Below are 18,977 nucleotides of genomic sequence, written 5' to 3'. Positions count from 1 at the left end.
GCTTTGGAAAGACGGGGAGAACAGGTTTATTTGGTGAGAATTTTTGAGATCACAAACAACATGGGACTACAGACATTTCAAGATGGAGAGAATATCAAATTGGAGAATTTGTAGTCTCATAGCTTTGATCCCAGGAAAACTAAATGAAGTTATTATCTATGAGCAAGGATTGAGACTAGCATCTTTAATAACAGGGAAAGCTGCCAACAATCTTTGCAGAGAATACAAAATAAATTAACCAGAGATGAGTGTGTGTGTGTGTGTATACTAATATTAATATATATTAGTATACACACACATATATGTATATCTCCAGTCACGAATTCATACCCAACAAGGTTGGTTGCGACTTCCTCCCGTCAAACAGCCACACACTTTGTGACCTTTTGGGAAAGAAACCAGAAATAGGGGTAACTTACTGGAGACCGGCTCTGAAGACTGTAAAGGAATTGAGCGCTTCTAAGGCAATATTAAAACAGAGCTGGCTCTAGCAACAGAGAATTTAGTCGTAAATGGGGCTGATGACCTGGGAGATGAAGAATTCACTTTTGGTACTGCAAAGTCGAGGAGGCGAGCCACGGAAAGGCGGGTAGAAGAGGCGCCGTTCAAGGGCAGGTCTGGGTCACGTTCTCACGTCCGTCTCCGAGCCCCTGAAAGCCGTCCTTACCGCTGTGGGGGAGAGAAGTCGCATTCCTGAGCGGAGGCGGCGTTTTCCCAGTCTAGCTGCATTCCTTCCTCACTAACTAGCCAATGCTGCCGCCTTATGCAAAGCCGGCACTCGAGAGGATCTGCTTTACAGAGGCAGGGACGACGCCAATCGGCCTGGGGCAGGCACTGTAGCGTTCGCCTCGGCGAGGGAGGGCCTACACAGTTCTCAAAACCTTTCCACCCTCCCTCGCGAAAGCGCCCTGCCAACAGTCAACAATGAGTAGCTGACACAATGCTAAGCTCGGAGGCCCTCCCTACACCCCGGAGAGGCGGGAGAAGGCTTTGGCTCCTCCACACCCTCCCGTTTCCGCAGAACGCGTCCAGGACGCGGGGAGGGAGCCGCGCGAAGTCAGGCGGAGCCGCAGGGAAGCGCCAGTCTCCGGACCCGGGGAGGGGCCTCGGTGAAGGCGCCGGGGGCGGGTCTCCCTCCCAGGTCTCGGAAAAGCTCCGAAAATGGCGGGCAGCTACTCGGCTAGAGGGGCGCGCAGGCGCCACCGTGGCCGTCCTTCCGCCAGCCTCGGGCGGCCCAAGCCCCAGCCACACGCCCTCACCGAGAGGCATCCGCCGATGGCGATTGGCTGAGCGGGGCGCCCGCTCCGTGCGGGGGCGGAGCCTCCACGCAGCAGCCACGTTTCCCGCCCCGCTGGTGCGCGTGCGTGCAATCCCCACAGGAAAGCGTTTGCGCGCGTCCCCGCCGCGGCCCCCAGCTCGCGCCTCAGCTCCCTCCCCTTTCCGGGCAGGCCCGTCCCGTCAGCTAGGCAGTAAGCGTCGCGGCCAGCAGAGGGCGGTCCGGACCCAAGTCTGCAGCGGCGCCATTGGCGTGTGGAAAATGCCACCAGATGGCGGGTTAGGATTGCAGCTCCGTTGAAGGCGCGGCCCCCGCTCCCGAACCCCCGGCGACCACCCCGTAACAACCCCCCCACATCGGGAATAACACACCGGAGACTTTTGGGGGGAAACTGGGTCGACGGCCGGCGGCGCCCGGATGGGCAGCTGAGGTGAGTGCGGGCGGCGGCGACGGCGGCGGGGGGCGGGAAAGGGGGAATGCGGCGGCAGCGGCGCGGGGGCTGGAAGCGCGGATCCAAGATGGAGGCCGGGCGAGAGCGAGAGAGCGAGGGAGCGCGAGCGAGGAGCGGGCGGGCGGGCCGGGCGCGGGCCCCGCGCGGGGGAGGGAGGCCGCGCGGGCCTGTGCGGGGCGCGGCAGCCGCTGGCCGGCCGGGCGGCCGGGGGGGCGCCTGTGGGCGCGGCGGGCACCTCCGAGCCCTCGTTCCTCCCCACCCCTCCCGCGGGCCCGAAAATTGTGCCCCCGCCCGCTCGGGCACTACAGCGACGGGCGCGGAAGCCTTTGTGGCGCGCTCGGGCCCGCCGCCAAGCCCGCCCTCCGCCCTCCGTCCGCCCCCCCTCCCCGCCCGGACTCTCGGGACTCGCCCGCGCCCGGCGGGGCCGGGCCGAGGCGGGCTGGTGCGAAAGCCGCCCGCCGCCCGCCGCCCGCCGCCCTGCGTTTCTGCGGTGTTTTAGCGGCGGCGTCGTCACATGACAACGAGCTCGCCTCAGCGGAGGGGCCTGGGGGTCGCTCAGCGTGGCGGCCGGCCGAGACGTCTTCTTGGCGGGGTGGGGCAGGGGGCTGGAGCCTGGGGGAGAAGGGGCGTCGAGGCCGGGCTTTCCCGCTATCTGCCCTCCCCGCCCCCGACGGAGGCCTCCCCGTGAAACGTGTTCAGGCCGGAGCACTGCCCCGCTAGTTTGCCAATTCCCCGGGAGAAGAGGCCAATAAAAGTTGTTTTCCCTCCTTTCTCGGGGTGGGGGCGGGGTGAAGAGCTGGGAAACCGGAGTGCCTGGAGTTGGTCCTGGGCCTCGATTGGAGGGTCCGAGCTGGGTGTTTCTTGTGTGCTGTAGGGACTTAAAAAATGTTCAGGTCTTTAGGATTGTCACGTCACCCTTTCTACCCACATTTGAAATGTTTTCGATTCTCTTCACATTGCGGAGAATCGTGCCCGGGGCGTATAAATCATGGGATGGTTTTGGAAGCTTAGACCCAAAACAATGCTGTTTGTAATGTGACGATAGCAAATTATTTGCTGTTAAGTTCATGTTAAGAGGATGAATATAGTTTATTTCTCGTGGTCGTGACTCGAAAGGACCCTATTTTTCATCTTCTTAGGAAAATAAAGTGTGAAAGTACTCGAATTGGCATAGGGAAAGTTCTGTTATTTGTGATTTATGTGGGGTTTGAGTAAGACTCTACCTTTTAGTTTTCCATGTGTTTAAGAAAATGGCAAATTTTGTTGGTAAATATACCTAGGGAAATATACACAACAATGGAAATAAAAACGATTTATTGTATGATACATTGTACTGTATTTTCATATTTATAGTGTTGATTTCAGATTTAAAATTGCAGAAGGGGGGGGAGAATATTGAAGGATCCGGAAGGATTGTCTACTTTTGGTTTTTGTGAACACTTGAAACACAAATTGCTTTCTAAATAAAGTTCTGGAAAACCTACAGGTGTTTTGCTGAATTTTTTATTTATATTTTTCAAAATGTGTTTTAAGTTTATTCAGGTGGTTTATCAGTGGACATTTTTACAACCAACTACTTTTGAGTGGAAATTTCTCAGTATCCACTTCGGTTTTGATGTTCTGACAAAGCTAGGAGATACTGAAATAGATGTGAAATGTGGGAAGTTACGTTAGTGGGATTCCATCCTTTGAAGACAGTAATACAATTACTGTTGATTTGAATGGCTCTTTTAAAGCCTTAAGGGGGGCTGTGGTGTAGGGGCAAAAACCCTGGACTGAAATTACTTTGAACATTCCCTAGATTTGTCATCTTTGGAATGTCACACTTTGAACCTCATTTTTTCTCATCACTAAAATGAAGGTGATAAATTATGTGGTAGTTATTTAACAAGATGTGTACGAAAAAGTACTTTTTAATAGTTAAAACTTTAAAAATTTTATGCAGTTTTAGCCTTTAACCCTTCCATTCTGTATGTCTATCTTCATAATCAGTGCTGTGAGGGGATCTAATGCACCTTGAAAAAGAAGATAAATCTTTTTGTAGCCTGGGACCAGGGGCTCAAGAGCACCTGGCTCTAGGGATCCTAAACAGACTAGGTCCAGCCACTTGCTACTGACAAAAATCCAAAGGCAGAGGCAAAAGGTGGTGAAACAGGAAAGGAGAAGCTTATTTCAGTAAGGCCAATGCTGGGAGAACTCTCTCCCCCAAAATGCTCAAAATACTTCTAGGTTTGTGTAAGGAAAATGTGGATCAGAGATGGGTGGGGTACGTGCAAGTGGGCAGTGAAGGTCAGGTCATTGTCTTAGGGTCAGTCACATGGGGTCTTCCTGGCTCAGGGCAGTCCTTATTGCTTGTGGGTGTAGTTTTCGGTTCCCATCAAGGGATGCTTTGCCAGTAAGTAGGGTGTTTTGCCTGAGTTAAGAGATGAGCCAGAAAGAGGAGCTTATTCCATAAGAAAGTACAGACTGAGGTCAAAATGGAGGTACCTGAAATTGTGTTTTCTTTTCCCATTTTTTTCTTTGCTGGTTAGTCCTAGAGTGAGGGAGTGTATTCATTTTCTTTTGATGTATAGCAAAGTACAACAAATTTAGGAGCTTAAACAACATCCAGTAATTGAAGGTTTCTGCAGGTGAGAGATCTGGATACTTTGTAGCTAGACTCTGTACAGCATCTCACCTATCTCATCAGGGTGTCAGCTATAGCTATAGTTTTTATCTGAGGTTCAGGGTGTTCTTCCAAACTCAGTACTTGTTGGCATAGTTAATTTCCTTGTGGAAATTGGACTTAAAACCCTTATGGTTTTAAGTCCCTCTTGCTAGCTTTTTGCTAGCTTACAGTCTACATAGGCAGTTCATATATGACTGTTGCTTTTATTCAGACAAGCAGGACCCAGTCCCCTTGACTTCCTTTGTGACCTATAGATTCTCCTTTAAGACCCCCTTTTAAAGCTTATCCAGTTTGGTCAGACACACCCAGGATAATTTCCTTTTGGGACACTCCACTGATTAGGGACCTTAAATACATATACAAAATGTATTTGCCATACAACAACCACTGGAGTGATGATATCTTATTATATTGACAGGTCTCCCCACAGTCAAAGGGAGGAGAATTTATAGGGTGTGGGTCATTGAGGGTTCTTAGATTTTTGCTTACCATTGGGAAAGAAGTATTTTTATGTTTGCCTCCTTAGAATCTGAACATAGGAGAGCACAGAGGGAGACCAGTAACACACTTGACAAGTTTACTCATATTTTTTTGTCTTTAAACCTTTTCCTTTCCCACATTTCCTGGTACCTCACTTTAAGTGCCTCTCTCTATAAAAATGTTATATTGCGTTTAGAGGGAATTAAAAGTAAAAACTAAAAATAAAAAACTTTAATAAGGAAGGCAATAGGAGATTATGTAATTATCATTATTCCTTAATATCTATTGTTTTACCTATTTTAGAGATGAGATTGAGTCTCGTAAGAGATTTTAATGCTTAAGATCACACTCCTATTAAGTGACAGATTCAAACTCATTACACCAGGCAATTGCTGTGGTGTGATTAGTCTGTAGTTTGTGAGGAAGAAATTCTTAGGAAAAAGAATAGTTCTTTGGAAGGGTCAGAGGAGGGATATTATTGGTGGAACAAAAAAGGTAGCAGAAGTTGGGTCATGGTGTGTGGGATGGTTTGAGTCTGAAAAAAGATTTTCAAGAGGAGGCAATTAGTTTTAGTTAAGGATATCAAACTTTAAAGAATATAACCAAGGCGTTAAAATTGTGAGGAGTACACAATTTCTTAATAGAAAGGAGGTATATAGTAGGGGCTTGGTCAGTCATTGTTAGCTGAATAAACATAAGTCTTTAGAATTAAAATGTCTCCAGCTACTTTGAGACTCTTTAGGGAAAAGTAGGAAGCAGAGACCTAAAAGAATGCTCCTGCAAAGCTCTAGAATGAGATGAATTTTAAGATAGGAATTAGGATAATGTTTCTGGAAAAGGAGGGAGGGGTCAGTTTTCAATAGTTAAGAGGATAGGCTCCTACTTCCTATCTTAGTGCTGAGAGAAACCTTGTTTTATTGACAAATGTGATTCTTTTGAAGTGAGCTTTAAGTACGTCATAGACCAGTTGGTTTTATAGATCTTTTCTCCATGTAATCCATCCCTTACTGCTTCCCTCAGGTTTTTTTCCTCCCCTCCCTTTAAAAAATTTTATTCATGAGAGACAGAGAGGCAGAGAGAGAAGTGTGCTCCTTGTCCAGAGCCCAATGTGGAACTCGATCCCAGGACCCCTGGATCATGACTTGAGCCCAAGGCAGACACTCAACTACTGAGCCACCCAGGCATCCCACCTCCCCCTCTTCTAATTCTGTTTTTCCAGTTTGTGCTTGAAGGACACCTCAGGTCCTACTTTCTTTATAAAATGCAATCCTTTGTGTTAATGGGCCTGAATGGTGCACTAGTCACTTGCCCAAATGTCTCTATAGAGTTTTGCCATAATGAAACAGCTATAATAATGGCTTTTAAGTTGCTAGAGCTCACAGTTAAAAACATTTTACGCTGTGATCCGGTATAAACACATATAAAATGGAAATAAAAGATAAATGTTATTTCATTTAACTTTTATGTAGTGCTCTCTATTTTCTAATTTTTTTTTCTAATTTTGTTTTTTAAATTAAGAATGTCAGTTGCAGCTCACCTAAGTGTACCATGACTGAGTAAAAAAAAAAAAAAAAGGCAGAGTTAAGTCTTGGTAATCAGAATAGTACAAAGTAAAACTCTAAGAAGAAACTTTCATGTTATCAAATTGGTGAACATTAAGCATTCTGATAATATCAAGTGTTGGTGAGAGTGTAGAGAAAGTATACTCCCTCGTGGCAGGAGTATAAATTGACATGGTCATTTTGCAGAAAAATTTGTTTTATCTACTTAGTTGAAGATAACATGTGAATAAAAATGTTCGTAATAACCTTGCTTGCAGTGGCCAAAATTTAGAAACAAGATGTTTATCAGTGATAGAATGGATAAATAAATGGTGATTTTCAAAAGTTAAAATAGCCTTGATTCCTAGGTTAATTTCACCTAGTCACAGAGTATTTTCCTTTTTTTATTTAATGTTAGGGATTTGGGGATATTCATGAGGGATATTGCTTTGTAGTTTTCTTTGGTTGCAATGTTGTTGTCAGGTTTCAGTATAATGATAATGATGGCCTCATAAAATATGTTGGGAGGCGCTCCTTTATTTACTGAAAGAATTTTAGCTTTGATACTAATTTTTAATTGAATGTCTATTAGATTTCACCAGTGATACCATCTAGACTTGGAATTTTCTTTGTGGGAAGGTTTTTGGTAACATTCACATTCAATTTTATTAGTAGACACATGGCTATATTTTGTTTCATCTTGTCCGTTTTGGTAAGTTGTATTTTTAAAGACATTTATTTACCTCATTTCATTTATTGATATAAATGATTTACAAGATTCCCTTGATATCCTATTTATTTGTTTGTTTATTTAAAAGGTTTTATTTATTCATGAGAAACAGAGAGAGAGAGAGAGAGAGAAGGGAGAGAGAGGCAGAGATACAATGACAGAGGGAGAAGCAGGCTCCGGGCTGGGAGCCCGATGCAGGACTTGATCCCAGGTCTCCAGGATCATGCCCTAAGCCAAAGGCAGATGCTCAACCGCTGAGCCACCCAGGCGTCCCACCTTAATATCCTTTTAATGTCTGTGGGATCTGTAGTGCTATCTCCTCTTTAATTTCTGGTGGTGTTAGTATGTCCCTTCTTTTTTTCTTGACCAGTATCATTCTTGGGTTACCAATATTATCTTTTCAAGTAATAGTATTGCCAGTTTTCTCGATTTGTTTTCTCTATCATTTGTTCTTTTCCTTATAATTTTCTTTCCTTCCACATACTTTTTTTTTTTCTAGCTTCTTTAAAGTGGAATCTTAGGTCATAAATTTTAGATACTTCTTGTTTTCTAATTTAAGCATTAAAAACTATCACTCTTGGCACGCCTGGGTGGCTCAGGGGTTGAGTGTCTCCCTTCGGCTCAGGGCGGGATCCTGGAGTCCCAGGATCAAGTCCTGTATCCAGCTTCCTGCATGGAGCCTGCTTCTCTTTCTGCCTATGTCTCTACCTCTCTCTGTCTCTGTGTCTCTCATGAATAAATAAATAAAATCTTAAAAAAAAAAAACACTGTCACTCTCCTTATAAGCACTGTTGTATTCTACAAATTTTGATATGTTGTTTTTTTGTTATTCAACTTCAAATTATTTCTCATTTGCTTTGTAATTTCTTTGACATCTGTACTACTTAAAAGTGTGTTTAATTTTCAATATTTGGGATGATTTTAGATATCATTATTGATTTCTAACTTCCTTTTGAGGTCAGAGAATATACCCAAATATATACCAAAAATAAATATGATTTTAATCCCTTTAAATTTATTGAAACTTGTTTTATCACTGCATTTTATGGACTGTTTTATGGACTTTTCACAGTTGAAAAGGATGTATTGTGCAGTTGTTGGGTGTAGTATTCTGTAAATAACAATTAGATTAAGGTGTTTTGGTAGCATTTTCAAATCATTTGTACATTTGCTTTTTTTTTTTTTTTTAAGGGGGATGTAGTTACATTAGTTGCTGAAAGGTTAAAATATCCAACTGTGATTTCAGTCATAGTTGCCTTTTTCATGCAACTGTCTGTTTCTCTTTTAATTCTGTCAATTTTTGTCTCATTTTTGAGCTCTATTATTAAGCATATGAAATATGTAATACGATTTGATCTTTTTGTCATTATGATATATTTTTCTTTATCTCTGGTAATAACTTTGTTTTCAGGTCTATTTATGTGATATTAATATAACCACTTCAACTTTCTTGAGCTTACTGTTTCTATAGTATATTTTTTAAAACTGATTTACTTAAAAACTCTTTGTGTTTCATGTGTACCTCTTAAAGGCAGCATATAGTTGTTTTGCTTTTTCCTGATAATATGGAAGTGGAATCTTTCCTTCATTTATAATAAACCTTGATTATGTGCTAATGCCTGTCATGAGTGGTTAAAAGGCCTGAGATTTTACAGTACTCAGAGGCTAAAAAGTTAACCTGCTACAGTTTAGTGGATGCTGGTAGGTGTCATGAGGCTCCTGTTGTGCAGGGAGCCTGCTTTAGGGCTTGATCCTAGGACCCTGGGATCTTGACCTGAGCCAAAGCAGACGCTTAACCAGTTGAGCCACCCAGGAAACCCATTTTTTAATTCTTTAAACTGTTAACTAGATTTTATGTGTTGTGCTGCCAAATTGAGATACCTCACAAAGAGAAAACAGAAAGCAAATAAACACTAAGTTGTAGGATCGCTTCAGCCAACGTTTATCACTCTGTGTATTTTCTTTTGTTGCAGATGTATTTATTGCTGCATTTATTTTTGTCGTAAGATCTGGTGAGTGGTGGTGGTCACATGGCACAATATCTTGTGTCGTGTTGTAGACTAATTGTCCCAAGGCTGTACAGCTAATAAATGACAGAGCCAGGATTTAAATCCAGACTAATTTTCAGAACCTGGACTCTAAATTTTGTAAAAGGCTATTTTTTTCTTCTTGGCCTCATTTCTGCATGTTGGAATCTTTTGCATTTCCAAGATTATTTTATGGAGACTTACTCTTCTTTCCTGTTCCATCATATAATGGTTCTGTGGTTTTGGGTAGAATATTTAATTTCTGCAGGCCTCAGTTGTCTCATCTCTGTGATGGGAATCCAGTTAAGATTTTTTTCAATAAGTATTTTTGAGTGCCTACTCCATGACGAATATTGAGTATATAAAGATCGTAAATACATAGGCTTTACCCTTAAGCTCCTGTTCTTTTGGGAGACATTGAAACCCAAAACTCCAAAGCAACAAGACAAACTAATGGGAATAATACATGAAATACTGTGGAGGGGGTTAGATTAAAGATACTTTGGAAGGGTAATGTGCAAAATTAAGGCCTTCTCCCTGTCAGTTCATCCCAAATTACAGACACACTATGTGTTGAAAGTGATAAAAATCAGAAGAGTTTTTCAGCAGAGTCCCCTTATTTTTTTTAATCAAAGTAGTATTAATAGTTAAATATTATCTGTACTGTTTTTAGGCTCTAGCAAAATTTCTCTTCATAGTTGTTGAATTGATTTAAGGGTCTAGGTGGAGGTTTGAGACACCATTGCCTATCTTTTCAATCTTAGGCAGACAAAATGTGCTGTATACATAGCCGAGCATGAACATGACCTGGTTGTGTCTTTTGAGGAAATGATTCCTTCTTTATTTTAAAGCTCTGTTGACCATGACTGAATCAGGTTATTATTTTTCCTGTCTCATTTACAGCACTGAGAGAGAGAGAGAGAGAGATAGGCTTCTTATGTTTTCTAGTAGAGATAGTAAAAAGTAGCAAATGTATAGAAATTTTTATGACCTAACACAGGATATAAAAGCTAAAAATATCTTAAATTGTGTTCTGCTTTGGGAAGAAAATCCCTTACTGTGGATCTTGCATTGTTAGAGATAGTGAAAAAGTTAATGTTTACTTGTGAAGGAAGCACTGTCACATGCTAAATGGCTAAGAACGCCATTGTCCAAGAGAGTTCTTGGCACTGGAGTCACACTGCCTGTGTTAAATTCTAATGCAGCCCCTTCCTAGGTGAGTTCTTGAACTTCTCTTCCTCTCAGTTTTCTCATCTCCAAAATGGGAATAAAAGCATACTTCTGTCTTGGGTGCTATAGAAATTAAAAAGTTAGGTTTTAACTATTAGATTGTAGTACATGGTATGTAAATTCTAAGGACATTAATCTTATATTTAAGAGGTGAATAAAAGTATAATACAGTTAAATGATGAAATTACTTTCCGGAAGCAAAGCATTTTAATTAATTGGTTCTTATCAGCGCGTAGAACTAGCAGTAGATTAAAACTTTAGTAGTGAGAGTGGTCAGAGGATGAGATAATCTGGTTAATTGAGATGAGGGTTATAGTTAGAGTTTTCTGCTTATTGTTAAACATATTTCGAAAAGTGGGCTCTTTTTTTCTTAAGAATGTTGCTGCATCTTGGAAAGGTGCTTTCTCGGTAACTGAGAAATCTTGATGTCTGTATCAGGATATTTATTTATTTTAAAATATTTTATTTATTTATTCATGACAGAAAGAGAGAGAGAGAATCAGGGAGCCTGATGTGGGACTCGATCCTGGGTCTCCAGGATCACACCTGGGCTGAAGGCGGCGCTAAACCTCTGGGCCCCGGGGCTGCCCAGGGTAATTATCTATAAATATTAATTTTGCACATATAATTTTGCAGACAGAGACTAGGAATGCATTTTACCAAGAGCAGAACATACGTTTAAAGCTACCTCTCTTAAGTTTCTAGACAAAATAAGATGATAGATGACTACTTTTTCATCTCATAAAAGTGGAATACAGAGTACAAAACTCTGGTTAATCTATGTTTTTCAGTTACGGATAATTAGTATTTTATTTTTTATTTCTATTTTTGAAGTAGGCTCCACGCCTAGCATGACACTGAGCACTTATGACCCTGAGATCAAGAACTGAGCTGAATTGAGTCAGACGCTTAACTGAGTAACCCAGGCACCCTTATTTAGTATTTTATTTTATAAATGTAAAGGAGGCATGATGTAGGAGAGAGAAGACTAGTGAATGGTTAGAGACCTCCATCCCAGGACTCCAGGAAGAGTCCTGAGTTTTAATTACAGCTTTACCACTCATTAGCCATGTGTCTTTTTAAAATTTATTTATTCAAAAAAAAATAAAATTTATTTATTCATAAATAAATGACAGAGAGAGAGAGAGGCAGAGACACAGGCAGAGGGAGAGGGAGAGAAGCAGGCTCCATGCAGGGAGCCCGACATGGTACTCGATCCTGGGTCTCCAGGATCACACCCTGGGCTGAAGGCGGTGCCAAACTGCTGGGCCACCGGGGCTGCCCTAGCCATGTTTCTTTGAATCATTACTTCTCTGGACCTCAGTTTCTTCATTGTAAAATTAGTGTCTTGGACCTAGTTTCCAGAATTCCTGTAAATTTCTTAGTGCCTGCTAAAATAATCAGGAAATCACCTCTGAATCAGATAATGCAGAGGTTTTGATTTCAAAGTCTTTAATTTTGAAAAACCCAGGTGTATCTTTAGCAGGCTCCTTTTGCCTTCTGATCTCCCATTGGTTGTTAGAAAAATTTGTGTTTTCTCCCGATAAGTTAATGTTAATACTTAAGATAGTTTTTGGTGTATGTTTGCTTCTTTATTTGTTGAGAAAGAAATACGGATTAGCAAGTGTTTCCATATAATTTTATTTATTGTGAGTCATTTATACATTTATTGAAATCTATGGTGAGCCATACACTGTGGGTCTAAAGTTATTAAAACACAGTTTTTGTTCTATATACAGAGAAAGCAACTCAGGACTCCAAACTTAGGTGATGTCTTCTCTGAAAGTCCTTTCCTAAAAGCTTTATTGTTCCTTCTCTCCTCTCCCTCCTTCCTCATATCCAGGGTTGGTCTGAGTGCTCTTCCCTTGTGTTTTAGTAGTAATGCTGTCCCAGGGCTATCATGGAATTGGTGGTTGTGGAATTGGTGCTCTACATAAAGGTACCTGGCCAAGGGGGTAGGTTGTGGCTGAAATCCAGGTTTTATTCTGCTTGATAGACTTCGGGTTTGCTCTTTTCACCTTTTCTAATTCACCTGTCCAAAGGAGGCCTTTTTCCCTGATTCTTACAAAAGAGTCTATGTATGCTGCCATTAGTGTACCATTAAGAACAGTCTATAGTTTTGATGTTTTTTCCTAGCCAAGTTAAATAGTAGGTAATAAGTGCCTTGAAGTGGTTTAAGTGGACAAATGCTTCCTAAAGGTGAATAATAATTCACCTTCACAAAAAGTGAAAGCCAAGCAAGAATGGGATGGTGGAGATAGGAACACCATCTTAGGTGAATATAGAGGAATTGGGTTGTGATCTAGTGTTGCCCATTGGTCAAAGTGTGGTCCATGCACCAGCAGTGTCAGTTTGTTAAGAAATGCATGTTCTTGGACTTCTCCCCAGTCTAACCGAATTAAATTTTGCAGAGTCCAACAATTTTTAACAGGTTATTCTGGTGTTTCTGTTGCAGGCTGAAGTTTAAGAGGTACTACTATATAGCCCACTTGTTGAGGAAGCATTAGTTAGGGCATTGATTACCTATGGAGGAGTGATTAAAATGTAGAGCTGTAAGTAGCATTCCTAGTGTGCTAACTAAAGAGTTTGAACTTTGTCCTTAGGCCAGTGGCTGCACATTAGAATCACCTGGGAGCTTTAAAAGTATACCAATGGCTAGGATCTACCCCAGATCAGCTGACACCAAATCTCTGAGTTTCTGGTGCATCCTAAGGGTTGCGAACTATGTAATTGTCAGACTTTGGTTACTGGTTGTAATAGTATATACGTTTATTGAGAAGGTGTCAAATACTACAAGTAGCATAAAGTAATTAAATAGCACAGCAGTCTCATGTTGGTATTATTCCCATTTCACAGATGAGGTAGAGAGGTTAAGTACCATTTCTCAATATTACTTAGCTAGGAAGTGGTAAGTTTGAGTCCAGAGTTTTGTGACTCTAATCTCTTAAAGCAAATCTTTTTTTATTTTTTATTTTTTTAAAGATTTACTTATTTCAGAAAGAGGGGAGAATGAGCAGGAGGGGCAGAGAGAGAGAAAGAATCCCAAGTAGACTGCACTGAGTAGGGAGCCAGTTGTGGGGCTTGATCCCATGACTCTGACCCTGAGATCATGATCTGAGCAGAGACCCAGAGTTGGAGGCCCAACTAACTGTGCTACTATGCATGCCCAGAGCAAATCTTATTTTTGAAACCAGGGTTTATGAACTTAGATTGGAAAATATCACATCTTTATCTTCACTAACCTATTAGTGAGATTTGGCATTTTATTTGATTTTGTATGTGGGCAGCGAATCACAGTTGTACTAGCAATACCTGTGATTTTTTTACCAATAGAAATCAGAAATATTTTCATATTAAATTATAGATGTCACAGATGTCCCAAAATACCATTTATCGTAATATGTACTTTAAAATCAGGCTAATTGTTAGACGCAACTTTAGATGTTTTGTTTACTGTGTTAGAGAAACATATGTTACTATATTACAAGTTTGCTTTTTAAATTTGTTAATAGTTAACTAATACAATTAATAGTTTCTAAGCATGTTACCATTTGCTGAGAGAGTTTAGTGGATAGCTTGATACATAGGGTGAATAGGGAATGGAAAAATCCATTTGTTTGGTTATTTCAGAAAGATATCCTTAGAGATATTCTTTTCTTCTCCACTCTTTGACTTGTTAAATAGGACTGAAACTCAAGGGGATCCCTGGGTGGCGCAGGGTGGTGCAGCGGTTTGGCGCCTGCCTTTGGCCCAGGGCGCGATCCTGGAGACCTGGGATCGAGTCCCGCGTCGGGCTCCCGGTGCATGGAGCCTGCTTCTCCCTCTCCCTCTGCCTGTGTCTCCGCCTCTCTCTCTATGTGTGACTTTCATAAATAAATAAATAAAATTAAAAAAAATAAAATTGAAAAAAAAAGACTGAAACTCAAGTTCTTCATTACACATCAAAGTTAATAAATTAAAAAATGCTTTGGGCCTAGAGTGTTTTTTTTTCCTAAGCACTTCTTAAAAAAAAATATAGAAGAAAATGATATGCATTATCTCACCAGGCATTCTAACTATCCTGTGGTCTGATACAGTGTTCATGGAACTTTCTGCAACGATGTGTATGTTTTGTGTATTGCTGTCTAGTATGATAGTTATTAACAAAGTGATGTAAAGAAGCAAAGTAGTATAGTAGTAGCTAACAGCAATATAATAATATAAATAATAATAGCTAGCAGGTTTTTTTTTTATTTATCAGATACTATTCTAAGCATTTTAATATGTAGCTTTTACGGTAATCCTGTGAAGTGGGTACTATTGTTAAGTCTCAGCTTGTAGATGAGGAAACAGGCACAGAGAAGTTAAGTGATTTTTCAAAGATCACATAGCTGGTAATTAGCAGAAATAAGATTTATACCTGGCAGCTTGGCTTCATGTCCCCTTTGTGATTCACTCCTTTATCTCTTTCCTCAAACCCCCAGATGTGTATACGGAATATTGTCAGAGACAGAGGGAATGTAAGATAAGTCATTTTGTTCTAATTATTAACTAAACATTGTATAGTACTTTATAGTCTTTGCCCTTTGTTATTATTTGAGTCTAATTATGAATTCAGTTTACTGTTTTATTTTCCGTAAGTAGATTTGTGTTAGATACAGTAGGTATTTTTAGTAATGAACATTGATATTATTAAACGGCAATTTGGATTCCCCCCCACCTAGGTTAATTTTTAAAGCCAGGTTCAAAAATGATTATTAATATGGTTTTTTTTGCTTACTGACACTAATTGCAATGTACTTCCGAGGTCATTTTATGATGAATTGGTTTTGGTTAATGGATATTTGGCTTCCCTTAGTCAACATGTATGAATAACTTAACATATGTTACACCCAGTATGTTATGTTTATGGAGATCCAGGAGGGGGAAGGTATCTTTTAGGGACAGAGTTCTATTCTTAGCCATGTTCAGAGCAAGGTGATGGTAGAGTGAGATTAAAAGGGACAAGAGAAATGGCTTTTTTTGTGACACCTGACTGGATCAGTCAGTAGACCATGTGACCCTTGATTTCAGGGTTGTGAGTTCAAGCCCGACATTTGGCATGGAGCCTACTTAAAACAACAAAACAAAGTAGCATTTTTCATTTATCTGCTATAGGCATTGTGCTTGGTGCTTTATAAACATAGCCATCATTTATTGAATGCAGGCTATTTATCACACCTTTCCAGGCTTCAGGTTCATTATATCTGATATTTAATCTGTACACACCCTTCAGAGAATATGATGTTGGTAAAGATATTTTACATATGAAGGCTTTGTTAGGCTCTTCTCCCTTCCATTCTCCTCCCCTCCACTTCAAGGGGGGAAATGATGGTAAATACAGATGGGGAATGAGATGGGAGTGGTGCTGACGTTATCATTGATGCCAACTCGTCTGGTTCATAAGGTTTTCCACTTAAGAGTTTATTCATTTCGTTTTGGCTAGATACTGGAAATACAACAGGCAAGGTATTTGTCCTCATGTGAGAGACCGTCAATAATCAGGTAAACATAATAATCATATACTGATTAATGCTGTATTGATACATATACTAATAAATGGTATAAAGGGAATATATGTTACAATGATGGGTAATAATGGGATACATACATTTATACAGTCAGGAAAGGCATTTTCAAGGATATGAAATTTAAGCTGAGACATATGCAGAATCTGGGCAAGAATGATCCAGGCAGAAGGAAGAGCATAAGCAAAATCTTTGCAGCAGAAATGGCTGTGGTGTTTTAGGAAGTGAGAGGAGATCATAGTGACTAGAAGGAACATAACACAGATAGGGTGTTAGTGGCATCACATGAGGCTAGAGAGGTAGGCCAGAGTCCAGATTACGTAGGGTGTATTTAGGTAAGGGTTTTAATGAGATTTTATAAGTAAGGTGAGAAACCATTGGAGAGTTTTCAGCAGAGGAACATTTAAAAAAAACCTCCCCTTAGTTCAGTGGTTCTCAACAGATATTTTGTTTCCCAGAGGATGTTTGGCAATGTCTGCAGACAGTTCTGGTTGTCACAACAGGGGTTGATGGTATATCCTACTGGCATTAGTGGGTAGAGGCCAGGGATGCTGCTCAACCTTTTTCAGTGCACAGGATAGCCCCTTATACCAAGGAATTATTACCCCATAATGTTAACAGTGCCAAGGTTGAGAACTTATGCCCCACTCCTGTGTGAATATTACTGGATTGCAGTGGGGGCGGAATGGAGGAGGGGATGGTTAGATTATATTGGTGTCCAGGTGACAGGTAATAGTGCTTTGGACTATGGTTGTAATAGGGGTTATAGAGATGTGTTCTGATTCCATACATGTTGTGGAGCTAAAGTAGGCATTGAGGGAAAGGGATGAGTCAAAAATGATTTCCAAGTTTCTGACTTTAATAATTGAGTGAATGGTGGTGCTCTTCTAAGATAGGGAAGACTGGAGGGAAGACCAAGAATGAAGGGTTCTGATTTTTAAAATCTTACTTCACAGAACCAGTAATAGAAGACACAATACTATTTTACATACAGTGAGAAGGAAACATATGCCATAATGCCTGTACAGCCTATAATTGGTCACGCCAGCCACACATTGCTTTGACATTTTTTTATTGTCAGAGATTTGACAGTTTCTTCTGCCTTCATTGCACTGCTTGGCGTGTGATAGCTTGTCCTTTGGTATATATTATGCAACAAAATATAATCAAGTTCATCTACTTGTGGCTGTTCTCATATCCCATAATTCACTTCATTGTTGGTTTGCAAGAAAATTTAGGATTATTACTAACAATAATGAATATTTGATTTGATAATCTCCGTTTTTGTACCTTTGTGCGTAGTAGCTAACTGTTCATTTCAATGCCAAATTGTAGAATATTTTATTTTATTTTATTATTTTTTTTAATTTTTTTTTTTTATTTATTTATAATAGTCACATAGAGAGAGAGAGAGAGAGGCAGAGACACAGGCAGAGGGAGAAGCAGGCTCCATGCACCGGGAGCCCGATGTGGGATTCGATCCCGGGTCTCCAGGATTGCGCCCTGGGCCAAAGGCAGGCGCCAAACCGCTGCGCCACCCAGGGATCCCTGTAGAATATTTTAAAAGACATTTTAAAGGTATTTGAAGTCAACATGCATGAAACTAACTGCATATAAGTCGGTTGACACGGTGAATATCTATGACTGAATTCATGGTTAAACAGTGACAGCTATGTTTCCTTACTGTTTGTCCAGCACAATTATAAATTCTATTGATTGTGAGATTATCTTTACTTCAGAAATGTTAAAATGGCTCAGTGGTTAAGCATCTGCTTTAGGCTTAGGGCGTGATCCTGGAGTCCCGGGATTGAGTCCCAAATCAGGCTTCTTGCATGGAGCCTGCTTCTCCCTCTGCCTATGTCTATGCCTCTCTCTCTCTCTCTCTCTGTCTCTCAAGAATAAATAAATAAAATCTTAAAAAAAAAGTTAAAATAAGGCAAAAAAAAGGTACAGTAGAATGTAGAATATAAAATGTAGAATGAATGAAATACACTAGATGGTGTGAAACTTCTTATACCAGTTCCATTTTACATATGGTATGGGTAGAAATGGCTGAATAGCATTACTGATGATAGTAGTGTTAATAGTGTGAATGGTTTTTTGTGTTTTAAAAGCTTACTTTTTAAGGAAATCACTGGGAGGTGAAAATTTGCATTTGAAATGAACTGTTCAGTGTTAGAATTTGTTGAATGGGTAAAGAGGGCAATAAGTAAAGTTCTTAGGCAATATTGTATAAGCTAAGTGATGAAATTAAAGCAATGGAATTGTGTACATGTGTGTTTTGAGGATGTATGCCAGTACTAGCAGCACAATTAGTACACAATAAAGTTGTAGGCAGCAAATGCATCTTAATTTTGGCCAGAGAATCTAACTGCCATTTTTTTCACACTATGTTGTACATTCTAGTTTAATTTACATAGCTTTGAAAAACCAGTTTGCTAGTAGTTTTGCTGCGTTATGTTAAAGGGATAACCATCACCTAAAACAAACATACTAAAGTTTTATTAACCAAAGCAAAGTATAAATGGTACATACATGCACGTGTGGGTATAATTTCTTTGATGTATAAAATCCAAATTTCTTACCACTACTACACTTCATCAGAAACATAGCTGTGGCATTTCAGTCCAAGCCATAGCCAGACATCGCAGAAACATCAGGTATTCCTGTCAGGACTGATGGAGATTTATTTTTTTTTAATTAATTTATTAATTTCCCCACATAATTTTTTTTTTTTTTAGATTACTTTTTCAGAGGAAAATAATCCATTAGTTAAGTTGCAAATACCCTTCTATGACGTTGTTTTACTTGTTTGGCATATAATTAAGTACTACTTGGACTGTGAGAAATTATGATAATTCAGGTGTAGCTTTCTTTACTCTTCCTTGTCTTCAGGGAAGGGGACATGCTTTTTTGTGCTTCATAGCAGCAGAGCACAGTGCTGGACAAACTAATAGACATTCAATAAATAGTACTTAGATTCAACCAAATTGAGCAATTTAATTTAGATTTCTACCAAAGACTCTGC

General features: G+C 40.4%; 1 protein-coding gene across 2 annotated transcripts in view; it reads left to right on the top strand.

Annotated features, from left to right (window-relative positions):
- The first annotated feature begins 1,019 nt into the window (after positions 1 to 1,019).
- The window catches only part of STAG1 (STAG1 cohesin complex component), a 401,472-nt gene continuing 383,514 nt past the window's right edge, over positions 1,020 to 18,977 (top strand). The window contains exon 1 of one of the 2 annotated variants that reach the window (XM_026015434.2): positions 1,020 to 1,706. The gene's annotated coding sequence lies outside the window, so the exon portion shown is untranslated. The remainder of the gene's footprint in view (positions 1,707 to 18,977) is intronic. The other variant, XM_072726920.1, reaches the window with a different exon arrangement.

The sequence above is a fragment of the Vulpes vulpes genome, chromosome 11 (assembly GCF_048418805.1).
Source record: "Vulpes vulpes isolate BD-2025 chromosome 11, VulVul3, whole genome shotgun sequence".
Classification (NCBI taxonomy): Eukaryota; Metazoa; Chordata; class Mammalia; order Carnivora; family Canidae; genus Vulpes; species Vulpes vulpes.
This window is presented reverse-complemented; position numbering and strand designations above follow the sequence as displayed.